The following is an 18,342-nucleotide window of genomic DNA, read 5'->3' on the forward strand; positions in this document are numbered from 1 at the left end:
AAAAAAAAAAAGGCGGAAAAAAATGGGGGAGGGGAAATGGGATGAAACTACTGCTTATTAATTTAACTCCTAGCCCTGCTGCTTAGCCTCTCATGAGCAAAGACCATGCACGTAAGCAAGAATCATACATACTTAGGATAACCTCTGAAGACTAGTAACACTGGGGTGGCATTAAAAAGAATGGAGGATCTACAAAATAATTTGGAAGGACTGAAGAAAAATACAGGTATATATGCCATTGCTGAATCACATTACCATTGACAACAGTTTCACTAAAGAGTGTACCTTAGCTTTGAATTTTTGTGTGGCATGTTATCATAATGTACTGCATTGTTTTCAACAGCAAGGTTAAATGATTGCTGTTACTGATTACTATTATTATAATCTCAGTAGCAAACTAACTATACATCCTAGAACTTGATGTATCTTGCAGATGTTGTACTATGCTGTCTTGTCATTCAGATGTTGCATCGTTTTGTTTAAGGACTAGAAAATCAAACAAAAAAATTCACTCCAAATAAAAGAAACACAAACTGTCAGACTAGCCCCAGTTTTACTTTGTTACTCAGTTGTATGGTATTGGCAATTCAGTACATTTTAAAGTGTGATGCAATAAAAATTGTCCAAATATTAGATATTTTAATATTTAAAAATATTTAAACAGTTTTTATTCTGGTTATTGCACTTTTTAGTAGAGTCACTGGACTAAAAAAACCCACAGTATTGAAACTATTATTTTTCTATGACACTATACTTAACATCTTAACTAAAATGCTATCCCAAATAAAAAAGCCATAACAGAAAAATAAGCCTTCCTTTTTTTATTATTATTTTAAAGTAGACACAAAGTAAAAAGATATTCAGTAGTAAGAAATATTAAACTAAAACCTAAAAACAAACTTATGAATCACAAACCTGATACCATGTCATCAAAAAATTAGCTCCTGCATTAGTTTTGCATATCATTTCTCCTTCTCTTGACCTTCTAGAGTTAATTTTAAAAATATGATTCTCAGAGAAAGTTCTCTGCTACTAACAAGTGTTCCCCCCCCCCCATCAGGAAATCTTCATAACAAACTACATTGATTACTGGGCACAAACTTCTACTAATATCTTTAGATGCAGAAAGGCCACCCATTAAGGACATCCCCTTTTAAAGTAGGAAGCCATTCTTCTCATCCAAAAAGAACAGACACCTTGCAGAGATAACAGATGAACTCTAGAACAGGAGACGCAAAAATCCATTCCAATCTTAACCTGATGATTTATAGAGCAAACGGGAACGCATACAGAAAACTTATATTTAGCTGTATTGTCCAACTCTACATCAAAACCTATTTTGACATTGCTCTTTTTGATTCAAAGTTTTTCTCTAACACTGTTTAATTCTTCCTAAAGACATCTTATATCTGTTTCATTTACAATGCAAAAAAAAAAAAAAATAATAATACATCAATTAACCAGCAACACACAATTTATCATGTGCCTTCAGAGATTTAGTGAAGGACTTTCTGAATTGCCTCCACTTAATTAGTCTAACTGCGCTAGGACCTCTTGCTGATAAGAACAGCTACAAAAGTGTTTCTCATCCAGATTTGGAGAGAGAAGATTGGAATGCTTCCACAATGTACACAGGGTCATTAAATAAGGTGACATAGGGTCACAATAGAAAAGGAACATTTAAACTCAATTTCAGAGTGAAAACAGGGACTACAAGCTTGTATTTTTCCTCTTTTGCTAATGAAAAAGAGGGCTTGGCCAAGTTACACATTTCTACTTCATTATGCAGCGGTGACATGACATGAAATACAATGCAAAACACCTCAAGGTCTTATTTGAGAAGATACTAATAACTTACATTCATATAATAAAATGAAGAAGAATATAACTGAGTGGGGCAGGAAAAAGAAAAACAAAAGGTCTATGTTCCTACTTCCAGTTAAGGTGCAGTTTCATGATACAGCTAAACTGATAGACTAGGTAACATCAAAACATGCAGTATTGCTTCTCCCCCCTCTTGTTATACAGCTGAGCTGGTGCTTTTCTGATGCTATGATGAGTGAAGTTCAGAAAGTTAAAAACTGGCAGAGTACTGCAAAGCACCAGGGTAAGAGCAAGATCACATCCTAGGCCAAGATCATGCCAGAAATGCTGGTGACAACTAGTTCTTGCCAGCTACCATTTCTACAGCATCCAATGCCTTCTGCCACAGGGTAATATTTCTTTTTAGTTGTTAAAAGGTTCCATGCTGCCAGGATTTGCTGTTAACATCTAGTTTTCAAGTGTTGCGGAAGAATAAAAAGGAAAATGATACAAAAAGAAAAGATAAAATGAGTATGAAGGAAAGTTATCAGGCAAACTATCTGGGTGGCAAAAGATAACATTTCCCAGTTTATTTTAACATGCTAAGCTATTGCTTTCTCTACATGTGGCACTGGTCAATGACACTCAAAACTCAGACAGAAGAAAAACTCAGAAAAATTAACATACTGCTCAGAGGTATAAACCAACACTGGAATATGAAAATTACAGTCCCACACATGGTAATTGTATTTGAGACTTCCCATCTGTAAGATGGTAAATTTCCCTTCCTTCCACAAATGTGGTGAGAATTGGTTAGTGTTTGCCTTCTCTTTCTTTGAAGAAGCAACTACTTTTATTTTAATTGCTTTTATTAATAGAATATACAGCATTTACACTTTCAAATAAAGCAGATAAGAATAAGATACGGTCGCAGTCAAAGCTGTGTCTGGCTGCAGCTGTGCCAGGTGAAAACGATCACACTTATAGCTCATCTGCAACTGCTCCTCCCTGTCCCATGCTCAGAGGCAACAGCTCCTCCCCATCTGTCAGCCTGCATAACTTCTTGTGTAATTGTTCCCTAATGTAGCTCTGTCAAAGTGACCTGGTTTAGATATTAAGAATACCTGAGCTAATGTAGGCACCCTGAAATAACTGGTTTGGAGAGCAGCCACATATGCAGTACTTCTGACACATCTAAGAGGACTGCAGAGGACAATAAATACCTATGAGCGGGATGGGTACAGTAACCTCTTCATTCTGCTTCAGTCAGAAATAAAACATGCATGACTTGGTCTCAGTGATTGTTGTGGGTTCCTTCCAACTTGGGATGTTCTATGATTTATTCTGTACAATCTTACTCCAAGATGAAAGGTCTTCAGTTCAGCTCAATCAAATTAAGGATGAAATCCAAAAGGATGTTCTCCATCCAAAGCACTGTAATTTGGGCATGTTTCTAAACTCTACATAAGGCATACTGTTTATGCATATGTTTATGTATATATATTTTTAAAATCATATTTTAATTTAATGGAACATTTGAAGAGATTAAAGTAAAAGTACAGCTGTTTGCAGTGAAGAGAAAAAAAATTAACAGAATGAGCAAAATAAACATATAAGTAGCCAAGTAAATATTCAAGGAGCATTGCCTTGTTTATCATAAATCCATTTTCCATTCCCATGGTGTTTCTCTCTGTCCTCACATTTGTGTCAGACTAAATTATCTTAAAGGTAAACAGAATAGAATCTATTTGACTTCATAGTCTGTTGCCTGTAAAATATAGAAGACAACCTTGTTCTGTTAGCTTAAGGCTATGTTTGGTTCAGAGCAAAAGTGCAATTGAGAAGCAAATCCTTTTCCGCTACCCACTATTCCCACTTACTGTGCAATGGTTTCATGTATGTGATGTGGATTTTTTCTGGAGAAACATAAACTGAAAACGGTGCTCCCACTACACAAAACATGCTTTGGTCACTACAGGAGCATATGGGTCCAAATAAATAACCACTCTGATCAGTTTCAACACATGTTGTGGCATGGATATTTGATCCTGAGAGGCTCAACTAAATCTAGTCCAAAAGAAAATTGCTGCACAGCATAATGCATAGAGGTAGGGGGGACAGCACCAACTCTTTCACTCTACTAATTTGCTATTAAGCCAAATTACTGATGTAGACATTCTCCAATTGAGTGAATGAACCTAGAACAAGTGCAAGTTTTGCACACTTACATGTGCTACATATGAATGGCCACACTTAGTTAACTTAGAAACAGTTCCATGAATAAATGGGATCTAAATGATCATCCATAAGCAATCAGCAGTGTTTATGAATGACTACACCCTCCATTTATTAAAATCTTCCAGAAATCAACAAAAAATTGTACACATTTAATTAGAAAATACATTATTTCCAATATAATGACCTAATGCCAGTTCTGAGCACTACTCACTGCCGTTAGCACCAGCAGATGAATTTTAGAAACAGCTTAACAAACGTACACTCAGAACAACAAAATCACACATGGTACTGTATGATTTAACTTCAAACTGACACTATTAAAAAAATACCCTAAAATACCTTATAAATCCTAGAGTTCGTCTGCATTGCAGCTCCAACTTACACAATTTGCCTTAACCTGGGAGCGAATGCAACCCTGCTGCAACATACCCCTGAAGCTGACTGATTTGATTAGCAGAACAGAGTGATTGCATTAGCAGCAGATGAACTGTTGTACACTGAGCTGCTGCATCCTTATGGCACGACTAGCTGGAGTGTCCATACAGTACAGGAATCTCTGGCTATGGTGCCATCTGTATTACATATATATTGTTCTGGAAGCCAGAGGTGTACAAAATCAATACAGATCAGATGTGGGCTGACTATTCCTGTCAAATTAGCTACAGCAAATGATTAAGCTCATGTGTGACTTTTATGACAGTTCTGAGGTGACAGATGAGGCCTGCCAACACAGAGTTAACACACAAGATTGTCTTCTGGCAGTCAGGACCAGCAGGATGAGTTTACACAGGACCAACGCTTTACAATCTGCAGCCGTTGTGCTTGCAATTCAGCGCTGGGGGGGCTTAGAGCCTCATTCCCCCAGCCTCCTTTTGTGGAAGCACTTTGTGCAGTCGAGTTCTAGACAAACAGAGTCAGGCAAAGGGCTAATACACCTCCTGTGGTCCTTCATACTGGCACTGCAACAGAAACAACTCTGTAATCTCAACCTTTTTTTTTTTTTTTTCTAAAAATTAAATAACTGTATTAATACAAACATTGAGACTTTTCCTTTTTCCAAGCTTTACTTGGATCAAGGGCTGTCCATTCTTTTGGGATTCCTGGACACAAGTCATGCAAGAGCCAACTTCACAAATATCTGCAACACTCAATTGTTATTCTGCCCGAGGGGTCATAATTAAAGTTTTAGTTCACCTGCTGCATAAATTTCTAATCAAGTTGCCTATAAAAATGCAAGCATCCTGGTCAAGCTCATAATTTACCATCATATTTGTAAAGATTATGGATGACTATCAATAATAAAGACAAGAAACAAAACAATTACCGCATTCTCATCAACACAAATGGTTTCAGAGAATCGTGGTCATGACATGTGCTATGCCCAGGCTGTACAGTAAATCCCTTAAACAGCACATTATGAAAATTTATGCCTTTGCATTCAACAAACTGAGGATCACTGTACATGTGACTCCTTTATGATCTATTGAAAAATACAGTGTATGGTCAGAAAAAAGATCTTAGGAAGCCTTTTCCATAGAGGACACCAGAGAAATGGGTGGGGAGGAGTTTGCTTTGCTTTAGAGAATGAAGTTACTGGAGAAGCAGCTTGCCTGAGGTTTACTTCCTGACAAATCACCACTGATAATTGATGTTAAAATGTCAACATCACAGATCTTTCCAGTTAAATCTTATATAGAAATAATCCCAGCAAGTGTCTGTGGTGCAAGGTAAATCCTACTGCAGAACTATCATCAACTACCTGCCTTAGTTATCCAGCTACTGCAAAAATGGTTAGAAAAATCTTACATTTCAACTCACTTTTCATTACTGTTCTTTTACTTACAAAGTGATGTGACACAAATTTCCTGTTTTGTACAAAAGCAGAAAGAAATACAAGACAAGTTGTTAATATATGCCCATTACTGGATACAAATAATAATAATATGAAAAAATCTCCTGCAACAATGTATTCTTGCCAAACATACACTGTTTTCTTCCTTTTCAAATGAGAGCAAATAGCTTGAAATAGGCCTATCTTCTCAAATGGCAAGGCCCTAATCAGAAGAAACTATTAAAAACTACTAGGATTTGATTTAAGATAAACATTCTGGACAGTCAAGGCTATTTCATAACCATTATTTTGTTTTTTTCTCATAAAGTTATCAATAATCTTCTCATCACTAGTTACCAAAAGATCTCAGCATCATCGGCACATGGAATTCCAAAAGATGTCCTTCCCATCTCCAAATCATTAGTAATAGCTATGATGCAGGAAGCAAGCTCTATGTCTTTGTTTTTCCCCAGAGGTAAAAATTCCATCTAGACTAGTCAAATTCTGCTGCTGGTATCTCCCCACTACAGCCATGAATAGCGACAGTCTCAAACTTGGCAAAGCTGGTATTATTTCTCCCTCAAGAATACAGACAACTGAAGTGTATATATATTACTGGCAACTCTGACAACATGAAAAAAATCTGCAAACCCTCTTTCACTTAAAGATGATTACGTTTTGGGATGTGATAATTTGAAAAAGCATGGTAATAAATTCAAGCTACCTCACAGTAAGAGCTTCAACAGCTTGACTTCTATTTACTTAAAGGATAATGCCAATAGAAATATTGTCACTTTATCCTGCAGCTAGAATAATAGAGAGTAGCAGATGAAGAATTCATCATCATTAAGCATCAAGACAGCAGACATTTGCTTTCAAAGCAGTAGAAACTGAATCTTCAACAGTACTCAGTTAGAAAGACTCTATAAAGGCAAATGACTGACAAAGATTCAAAATATTTTATCTAAATAGGTTGTCTTAAGGAGATAATAGGTCACAGCACAAATGGTCTTCAGCAGCAGGAACTATAGCAAGGAAAAAGAACAAGGAAAAAAACCAACAACAACAAAGGATAGTTAAGAGGGAACTTGGTATACTGTACTTCATTTTATCAAATTTTTAATTCTACAATAATACTTTTATACACCAAATGGGACTTTTCAGCAGCCTACTGCCTGCAGAAGGGAGATCAAGGAGTCTGCTACTGTAGATCCCTTACGCAGTGGGACTCTTTTTGGTACTGCTTTTTCCTTTTATTACTACTTAATTATTGCTCTTAGGGGTCCTAAGGTGGTTACGTGAAATAAATATGTCTAGAGACAGCTTTCTTTGGAATCACTGGATTTGATAATACAGAATACTCACATACCTTACTTGCACCACCAGACTTTTCTCAGCTTTGCCATGTAAAATTAACGATAAACAAGGAGCAAAAGTTTATATCAACAAGACATAATTTAAGCATCTGGATACAAGATCATAACTGCATTTTTGTTTTCAAATACAGAAAGACACATTAAACAATTCCAGGTCATATTTAAGATCAACATTCTTTACTGGCTTCTTCTGTATTCCTTGCCCAATTCCAGCATCTCCTGGATGAATGCACTGTATGAGCACAGTTCCCCAGTCCATCTGCCTGTAAAATGACTTCTCTTAGTACTTGATCTAATCCCATCTAGAAAAGACAGTGGTATGGAAATTTCCTCTAATTAATCAACCTCAATGCTGCACAGCTGCCTTAGTTCTTACATTTTGTTTCTCTGTGGGATTTATTAGTGGACGATCTATTTTTGCATGGACTATCAGTTGGAAAAAGGCACTTCTCTATTTAAGGTCTTAGCTCTCTCCATATCTGCACAGCTTCTGGTCTAAACCTAAATTCTTGTTTCTTATTTAATACCACTGCAGCTTCTACAACTCCACTCTCCCATTTCCATTGTTTTCTGGAACTGTATCCCCTCTAACCATGGGATACTAATAAAGCTGTGGGATTGCTGGTAACTGTGCTTGGCAAAGATTATTTCAGTCTACAGGGTCTTAATGTTTATTTGTAACAACTAGGAAGTTTTTAAATGTTCTTACAATGTGTACATTAATTTTTTATTTTTTTTTAAAGTTCATGATCTTAGGCACATAATTAACTTCTTACTAAACTTGCACATAGCACATTAGAAGTTCAAGCTTTTCAATAAGATATGTGTTCAAATGACTCTTATTTCACTTGTATTTTTAACTTTAAGGGATTTTAAGCCTCAGCTTTTCATCCTACAAACATGCCAATCAGATATGAAACTGACATACATTGCATCACTGTTTTTAAACACACACACACACACCTCCTGTTAGCTTTATTTTTATGGAATTATATTTCTAATAATTATGATTTTCCTGAAATGTATCTAATGATTTAGGCACAATGCATACTCTTTAACATCATATCACTACTCATTTAAAGTAACACATTGCAGGTCCTGAATCAGAAGGACTGATGCCTATAAGGTTTTGACAAAATGCACAGTTTTAGGCTCCATTATTTACCAATTCTATCCACTATTGGTTAATATATGCAAGCAAAAATATAATATGCAGTAGAAATTAAACTGATTATACTGACATTGGTTAATTAAATATGCTGTCCCATCGCAAATTTCCTCTTGCTTTGGCAACAATAGACATAGCAGGGAAAGTGCTTTGGGCTTGGATAATGACAGCTCAGGCAACAGCAGCTTGTGTTCTGCTCATTTTCCAACAATTCAAGTGTTCAATAATAAGAAAAATAAAGCTGAGTAGACACAACCTCTCTATTACACAATTAACAAGAATTTCTGAAGTAATAGAAAGACCTCTTTCAGAAGAATCTTTTATTTACTATCCTCTCAACTGAAGTAAGAGAAGCAAAAATATATTTAGCTTCCAGAAACAGGTAATAAAGAAAGTTATTGTCACTCAAAACATTTCTTCTTGCCCATATATTTTGTCCAGAGAACACTGTCTCAAAATTGGTCCTAGCATAAAGTAACTATTGTACTCTTGATAAAACATGTAAAAACTCTGCCTTTTAAAGGTCACTATACAGATATTAAGGAAACATGAACTATTTGTTCTGGAGATTTTGCCAATGCTCTTTAAAGTCTGTGGAAAGCCTGAGACTTCTCCTAGCCTGAACCATGGCTAAAAATCTTCATTCAGCCAGAAATGACAAGGCACTACAACTTCCAAAGTCCAATCTCAGAAATGAAGAAATCCAGAGTTAGCTTCTAGCAAAAAAATCCTTCTCTACTTATATTCAAATTCCTCCCCACTCCCTCCCTAAGATGTCACATAAAAATGATCTGTCACTTTTCTGCTATTACTACAAAAATAGGTGCAAGTTAACTACTACGTGCTGTGTTGCAGAGGAAGAAGATATTTTGGTATATTTTCCACCAAGTACAGATACTATATTGGCTTTTGATGCCTCCACACTCACCCATTCTACTTGCTTCTAAAATAGCGCTTGATCTGTTTAAAAAAGTAGTTATTGGAGGGGGAAAAAAAAAAAAAAAGTTAATGTTTCTCTCTTCTCTCATGCCAGCTCCTTAAGTCTCAGTTACTTTTTATTCCTTTCCCTGTTTTTGTCCCTGTCTGAATCTGATACTGCTATTTTTCAGTGCTTTACCTAATCCCACATCATAATTTGCTCTCCAAATAATGTCTTGAGGATTATTTTTTCATCATTTTACACTGTAACAGCATATTAAACCCTTATTCATTTCTCTAGTTTCCAGACTGAAATGAAGTACTGTGAAAAATAATGCTGTCTCTATTAAAAAAAATAAAAATACAAATCACTGTGTTCACTTTTATCCATGCAACTGCATGTGTTACAGTGACTGTTTGCAAACAGACTTTTTATTATATAGAAAATATATAAAGTTAACATCTCAAATAATTCTTCTTATACCGTGTAGACTAAAGAGAAGAAATGGCTGTCTCATCTCTGATTATGAAATAGAGGAATTCACTAATGGGTGTTTGGAGAATAAAAATTAAGTATGTAATACAAACTGGTATCTGTTTTCCCCTTCACTACTATTTTTCATATCTAAAGTGAGTTTAAAATGCATTTTAAGTATAAATGTTTTTTCACTTAAGAACTCTTTTAAAATACATAATACCTTAGCACTTTTTGCCTTTCTGCAGTGGAAAAGAATATATCTAAACTAATGCCACAAAAAAGAAGAAAAAATTACATAAAAAATATTTACTTTTCAACATAAATGTTATTTACAGATTGCCTATGCTGAGAAACAGTCATCATACCCATCAACAGTGGGGAGTTACCCTTCCATAATAGTTACTAACTCACAAAACACTTTTTCTGCAGAAGTAATTCCTGTCAGTTTCATTGCATAAACAAGTACTCAAATTCAGGGAATGCTTAGGCAAGATTTAGCTTGTTGGTCTTCTAAACTTGGTAATCCCTGCCTGTATAAAATAGAAATAATTAATTTAACAGCAAGTCAACCACTTCCGCGAATATGGCATTATACTTATTTTGTCATGGTACAGTTAACGGTAACTTTGAAATACAGAAGCATATTTCAGGTTCTTTCAACTTTAACTGGAAGGACAGATGAGATTTGCTTTTTCCCTACACATTTGTCTCAATTCCTACCATTATTAGTGTATAAGTATATTACATCCAAACATTTTATGCTGTGAACTACTTGCAAAATGAGCCCATCTGTTTCTATAAATAGTAACATTTTTGAAAATCTTTTGATCTCAAAATTTTCTTTATAAATATATATTTTCCTCTTTCAGTTGCTGATGATGACTTTAGTCATCTGTTGGTAATGTCCAGTATCACTTTACTATTCAAAATAGCTAGTGGCTAACTTGAATATATGTTAAAACAGACCTTTAAAAAATGATGTTTGCATATTAATGGTCTTTTGTGATAGCTCTTGATAGAATTTTAAATACCCTAGCACACTAAAGTACAATTACTGCTACTTGGAACAGAACTTAGTCTTGTCTCTAGAGTTACTCAAAAATTAGCCTAAATGAATTGATACTGTTACCATTACAGTATTGCTACACAGAACAGAATTAAATCTCCCAAACAAATGCAATCCAAAGTACTAGTGAGTTTTTAAAGGGATTTCCAAGAAACTGTGTCCACACTGCTGTACTTTGCCATGTATCTCATAAGCCTGCATATACCACCAGATCATGCTACTTGAGAACAGATATACTCCCTAATTATTTGTGGCTTTAACTTTAAGGCTATGTTTTCCACTTTACTAAGAGAAATTAGTCACACTGTCCATGTGAGAAAGATTTTTTTTTTTTTGATCTGAAAAGATTCAAACATGTACTCTTTAGTAATTCCTTCAATTTTTTTTTATTTAAAAAAGTTATTTTCTTTTAATATGCATTTTAAAAAATGCATGCCGTTAATTTCCCACGTATACCCCTTAACATACCAGGTCTTAAGAAAAAGTTCTTATGTTCTCATAATTATAATCCATGACAACAAACAACTTTGCTTCATATTCTATTGAATCAGGAACAACTTGGCTCTGTTAATGGTGAAGAACATACCTGGTTCTTTCCTTTTCCAGAAAGTAGCAATGTTATAAATTAAACTACAAATGGATCTGCTGGAAATGGATCTATCTAAAAAAATGTTTTGGTTCTCAGCTTATCTGGTTTACTGTGGAATAATATGCCTTCATGATGGAAGGGGGATCAGGCAGGAAAAAAAGTAAGCAGAGATACAGCAGTGAGGTTTTTTTTTTTTGGAATAAACAGAAAGAGCAGTTACAGTTGCAGTTCACTAGCAGCACTGATTACATGGGTTTGTCATGAGTACAAAGTAAATTTAACCCATAGTACCATATCTCCATTTTTTTAGGTTGAGGAAGTTACCTGAAAGAATGTGTTATTTTTGGAGATTACTTTAGAGACTGTATGCTGAATTTATATACGTGAAAATAATTACAAATTGTATATTAGTATTAAGTATTATTATATGTGCAATCAATAATTTTAGACTAATTAAACTACACTTTATAGAGCATTGGAAAGCATATGAATCAAACCTTTTGTTTTCTTACTTACATTTGTCTTTTACTCCTTGTTTATGAATTGCCTTAAACTGCATGAGGACATTATCATGTTTTTGAAAAGTCTACCTCCTTCAAAAGCTTTTCTGTCTGAAGTTTTTAATCCTTTGTTTTATAACATGGATCTTTACGCAGTAACAAGTACAACGTGGTGTCAAAACAAAGGATTAGGACTTGGTCTCTTCTTCCATGTATTCCTTACCTAACTGCACTGAAGAGGTCTTGCTTTCTAACAACTAAACCAGAGAGTAAGTAAAAATGAAACTATTCCAATGGAGAAAGTAAAATTTGGAAAAAAGAAAACACTTTTCTAAGCAACATATATGAGTACTCTGCATAGACACAAAAATGTTACATAGAAGTTTTTAGTTTTGTTCTGCAACTATGCTGTTATTTTAATTTATCATCTCACATTTACAAATAATTATTCAAGGGCCAGATTGGAATATTCATTCAGAGTTCTCTGCTAAAATACAAACAATGCATGACTGCTTTGAAACCAGAAGAGCATTTAAGTCAAGCATCTTTAAAAGTGATATTCAAATGCCAATTCCTGAATTAATTGATTCTTACTGACACTTCCAGAACTCTGTGACACCTCACTAGAGCAAAGAGAAAGAATCATCTTTAAACCTAAAGGATAAATTTACTAATAAATGTGAAATTTCATATCAATTCCCATTATACATACACAGCAAGAATCATTTTCAAAAGGAAATCTGGGGAAAAAATGGTTTATTCCTTCTAAAGGATTTTATACGCATCTGTGTGATGCATCTTAAGAGACATTTTGCTAACAGTACTTTAACTTTTGACAGAGTATTTTTTCCTGTCTACACCTCTGTCACAAGTTATAAAAAAGATATACTTCCACAGATGAACTACTGCTAGTGCACACATGTATTTTGCAACACCACCGCCCACTTTATTTTTTAATTTTATTTTTGAGTTTAACCGGACATGAATGACAGCTCTTTTGTTAAGCGTAAAATGTGTATTAGAAAAAAATTAACCCTTGTTCCTCCATTAACCTTAACATAACTGTTTTAATCTACCTCCTTACATCCTAAAACATTGCTGCAGGTTGACTCTTACACCTTCACAGATTTCCAAGTGCCAGTATCCTGTCTAGATCAAGGTATCCAGTTTGCAGTCTACATCACCATTCCTCCCCTGAAAAAAAAATAAAAGAAATCAGATTCACCAGTGTTTCCTTTTTCTTTAGAGGCTTTTTTCCAAGGCAGCTTATGTTTACAATGGAGTGTTATGGAGTGTTTACTATGTTTTTTTTTAGATGAGACCATAAAATTGGATAGGGGTTTGTGTTTTGATAATATGATGGATAGTCTACTCACATTATCAAATAGACTTATTAATACCTGGGTCTAACAGTCACAAATAGACTATAATTTGAAGGAAAGTAATATACATGTTTATGTAAGAAGGGAAGGAAACTGAGAATTCAAAATACTGTCAAAAAATAGGGAAATTGTTCTAACAAAGTGGAAAAAGTTCTCACTTGAAAAGAATTGTAAGCCGATAAAAACTTTTAAAAGCTGCAACCATGTTTAGATAAAATCAGGAGAAATAAGAATTTAACTGTTGGTGAGTATTGGTGGAGAGGATTTACTTTGTACTATGTAACAGTAATATAAATAGAAAGATAAACACGGCAGTTTAAATTTAACCAAGGAGCTTGAAACCAGTTCTAAAGAATGAAAACAGGGATAACTGGAATTAGTGGAAAATCCTTCAAGGCTTTCCTAAACTAACTGCAGAAATTAAGGTTCTGCTGAATGTTTTTAAGGTTTCATAAACTTTGTATATATGGGACAGAAATGCTCATGGGTGAACATGGCTTTTTATGTGTGGATGTAGACAGAAAAGTCAAAAAGCTTTGCAATCCAATTTCCTAGAACAAGGCTGTACTCTTAGGGGCTTCTTTTTTGAACTCCTATTTGCCAGGATTACTATGTTGAGCCACATTATGTGTAAAACTGAATCCCGTGCTGAAATAGGCTTTGCATCTCAAAGTCTCTATCTAGATCTTTACGAGTACAGGTGACCTTCTGAGTTTGCTTTTGTCTCATCTTTTTTTTTTTCCAACTATTTTAGCCCTCCCCAGCACCACCTCTCTGTGACTAACTCCTCCCTCCCACCCCCCCTTAAAAGTCTAAAGCACCATCTTTTTGATACCTCCCAATGCCATCGGGTCCATCTTGTTTTATCAACTCATCAAAACATGAAAACTTTGGAAAAAAAGTTGACTCCCCAGAATTCAAAGTGGAATCTCCAAAACACAATTAATGGACATCTTGAAGTTTACTTGAGCTCTTCAAGCACTGCATGGTATAAACCTAAAGACTACATATCATGTGCAGTTGTCTCTCTCTCGCTTCCCCTGCCCCTTTAAGATCACATGATCACAAATGGTAACTGTTTCCAAAGAAGGAAAAACTAAACAGACTGACACTTCAGTCTGGGAAAGAAACGAATGAGATTAAGAGGTATGTGAAATGATGAATAAGAAAACAAACAGGAAATATTTCCTGTATTTCCCATAACATTATTTAAAAAAAAAAAAAAAAAAAAAAAGGCAGGGGACACACCTGGTGAAAAAATTAAAAACAAAAATAAGCTGTGTTTCATTTTTAAATAAAACCAAGTTATAGAGCATACAATATTGCACCGTGGAAGGATTAGGCAAATTTATGAACAATAAATCCATTATAGATTACTAATTACTGAATGCAAATTATAGCTCAAGAAATTCTTAAATTACTGTTTCCTAATTACTGTTAGGAAAAGGGTATGTGAAAGGAAGAATCACTCTGTGCTGTCTTATATTCATGCACTACTGTTATTTCAAGACACAACACTACTTAGGTGGACCTTTGTCCAAAAGAACTCCTCTTACATCAAAAGTCATTCAGTACTTTGAGGAAGTAGAAAGGTGAGGACTAATATTTCATTGATAACAGTGTATGAAGCTTTATGGAAAAGCCAAGGCAACCAGCAAATCAAGTGCTTGAACTGGAGTAGTAGCGCTTATGTTCTATTTAATTCAGACCACTGACACTTCTGAGTCATGATTACAGAGGTATTTTTGAAAGTATAATCAACACAAAGGTAACTACCTATGACATTTAAATGTTGTCAGGAATATTTCAAATGACACATTTTCTTCGCAGTAGGGCAGTTTTCATTAAATCAATGTTTCCACTGGAAATTTCAGTTCTTCTGAAAGTTTTATTTTCCCCCAGTGAACAACAACAAAAACATTAGCAACTTTTTCATTCTTTTGTCTGATCTCAGTTGGAATATCTCAACATGTTATTTAAAGCTCAATGCACTTTGCTTTAATGTAATTCAAAACCTACTTAACTTTGTTTTCCTATAGGAGTTGACATGATGGCCTCTTCTCCAACCCCCAAGGCCCTCACTCTTTTTTAGAGCATACCAAGCCCTTCCTCAGAAGATAAGAAATAGCTCATACTATACAGACATCTCTCCTCCCTATCCTTGCAGAAAGCACAAGAGAAACACAACTCCCAGTGTATTCTGGGAGAAATAACTTGACCAAAGTTCCTGGTTCATTTCGATAAATAACATACTGAGGTTCCTAAATTACCCCAAAGATGATATGCCACAGTAGCAAAATAGATGTTGAGGTATTAAAAATCAGATCAACATTCCCAACAAGGAGAAAAAAACAACTAACCAACCAACACCCTTCTATTGTCAAAAAGTTCACTCCATTTTACTTCCCACCATCTTCTGTTGTTCTCTTCCCCACCCCAAATCCAAGCAAATTCTGTTTGTGAGAATTTCCATGCCCTACAACAAGGTGATATTCAGGCAAATAGCTAGGATGCCAGCATCAGAGACGAATGATAATGCAAGAGCCTTGACTTCAAAATTAAAACAACAACAGAAAATATTTTTACAAAAATGTTCAACAACTGTTGAACAGAATGAAGGTCTACAGATGCTCACAGATAAATAACAAACTTCCTTATGAGGGGAGCGGAGTGGCAGGTGCTGATCTCTGCTGTCTGGTGATCAGTGATAGGATCCAAGGGAATGGCATGGAGGGTCAGGCTGGGTGTTAGGAAAAGGTTCTTCACCAAGAGGGTGGTCAGGCTCTGGGACAGGCTCTTCAGGGAAGCAGTCATGGCACTGAGCTTGCCAGAGTTCAAGACATGTTTGGACAATGCTCTCAGACACATGGTTTGGTTTTTAGGTAGTCCTGTGTGGAGCCAGGAACTGAATTCAATAATCCTTACGTCCTTCCAACTAGGGATATTCTATGACGACTGAAACAGGCATAGTTTCACTATTACTCTTCCCCATCCCTTATTCAATAGAAACCTAGTCATTCTGGGGAATAACTGGGTAATTTTTTCTTTTATTCTTTCTCTTTTCTATCAGCTGACAGCAGGCATCAGCTGAAAGTAGGAAGGCTTTTTGTATTACTTCAAACTAGAACTTTGACAACAATTAGATGACTAACAAAACAGAGATAAGAAACCCAACTATCCTCAGGAAGGATAGCTAGGTCCAGCTCATAGACTTTGGTGCTGGGTTTGATGGCCTTTGCTAGCATCAGACAATTTCCACTAAACACGGCTCTTCCCTGGAATTGCAAACTCATGATATGATTTGACAAACCCAATGACTATAAGTAGAAATGCCACCACTCAGTGCTAATCAATCACAACCACACTTGTGCAGTTGCCAAAATATCTAAAGACTCTTGTAGTGGATCATCAAACATTTTGTCCCACTATCATGATATATCTTTTTTTTTGTTTGTTTGTTTTTTTACAGCCCGTTGTTATCTTTCCTTTCCTCTTCTTTCCCACAATCAAGTGTTCCCTACTAGCTGAGCCTACGGAAGGTGAGCTAAACCTACATACCACAATATTCCTACCCATTCAGCAAAACCTTAGAAAGGCCATTTCATCAAACCACGTAGCCATTTTCTGGATTTCCTCTAAGGGAAGATTCATGACAATAACTCATGCCACAGAGTCACTCTTCCCACCCCGAGTTGTCCCCAACCCTTCCCTTAGTCCAGTTCATCTGACCTCAGAGAGAATTCAGTGACCTTTTACCCCTCTCCCACCACTTGGTCAAAAACTCACCAGGTCTCTGAACTGCCTCACCAAGAGATCCAGCAGCACTCGTGCAAGGCAGGAAACTGTAGATTGAGATGGCTAGAAAGGGAAACCGCAAGCAGTCTGCACTCAGTCAGCTTAAAAACTGCAATGGAAATGCACCTTGAATCCCCAACTCCTATTGTTTGGATACCCTGGTCCAACCCCCTAGTAACTGAGGACCTTTTCAAACCTGGAGTCTCCTGACTCATGAATCATCTTGCTCTTTGCTGGGTAGTTGACTCCACCCCAGCTTTCTCAAATCATCTGAAGGAGGTTTTTTGTTGTTGTTGTTGTTGTTTTCCCCAAGCATTGGCTATCAGAAAAAAAGATTAACCACCAAACATGGTAAAGAAAATACAAGAATGTTTCAGGTATTAAAAGTGGGCTAAAACAGAGGTATTGCTCAATTTGTTTTTTAAATTTCTTTTTCCCACTCTATCCTTTTCTTGGCCAACAGTGAAATTTATTTTAACTCAGATTTGTTCCCACTTTCTTTCCTGCCCTTTTTTAACTGCCTCTACCCCAAAATGGAATTGAATCAGATCAATTCAGTGAGAGTTGCTTTCTCTGTTCAATCATCTTTTCACTTATTCTCCTCAACCATTTCTGCAGCTTCCAAAGAAACAGTGTCCTGTTCTGTTTCTCTCCTTCATTACATTTTGGGAATAAATCCTTTATGATTCAACTTGCTCTGTTCTTCCTTCAAGATATACCATTCCCTGTTGTACCAGATAGGGGCTGTAACAACAGCAAATAAATACGAAGGCATGGGTGCAGTAGAATGGACTCACCGGGGAACACAAACAAACAAACAAACAAACAAACAAAACCACCCCAGATTTGAATCCTGATTTAAAACAAGGTTTTCTACTTGCCTGAATCTCCTATTTTAATGATAGGCTCATTTTCATTGATTGGTGTTGTTAAATCAGGATGATAAAAACTATCCTTTAACCAAATTTGGTAGGTATTGCCAAACAGGACAACACATCACTCAGATTTATTAGTGTGATGAAAAAGGTGTGAAAACGTTTACTTGATTTTGTATTCAGCCAAGAGAGAAATAATTCTGATTATTTTAGTACAATATACTGTACACTGTATAAATCAAGATTTTAGAAGTAAAATATCTTAACTCATATCTATTATTTAGACAGGAATACATGACATTGAATTCTGAAGTCCAAAATGT

General features: G+C 35.6%; 1 protein-coding gene across 4 annotated transcripts in view; it reads right to left on the minus strand.

Moving 5' to 3' along the window:
- The window catches only part of CDYL (chromodomain Y like), a 107,585-nt gene that overhangs the window by 55,542 nt on the left and 33,701 nt on the right, over positions 1-18,342 (minus strand). The gene's annotated exons all lie outside the window — the stretch shown is intronic.

This window comes from Oxyura jamaicensis, chromosome 2, assembly GCF_011077185.1.
Source record: "Oxyura jamaicensis isolate SHBP4307 breed ruddy duck chromosome 2, BPBGC_Ojam_1.0, whole genome shotgun sequence".
Classification (NCBI taxonomy): domain Eukaryota; kingdom Metazoa; phylum Chordata; class Aves; order Anseriformes; family Anatidae; genus Oxyura; species Oxyura jamaicensis.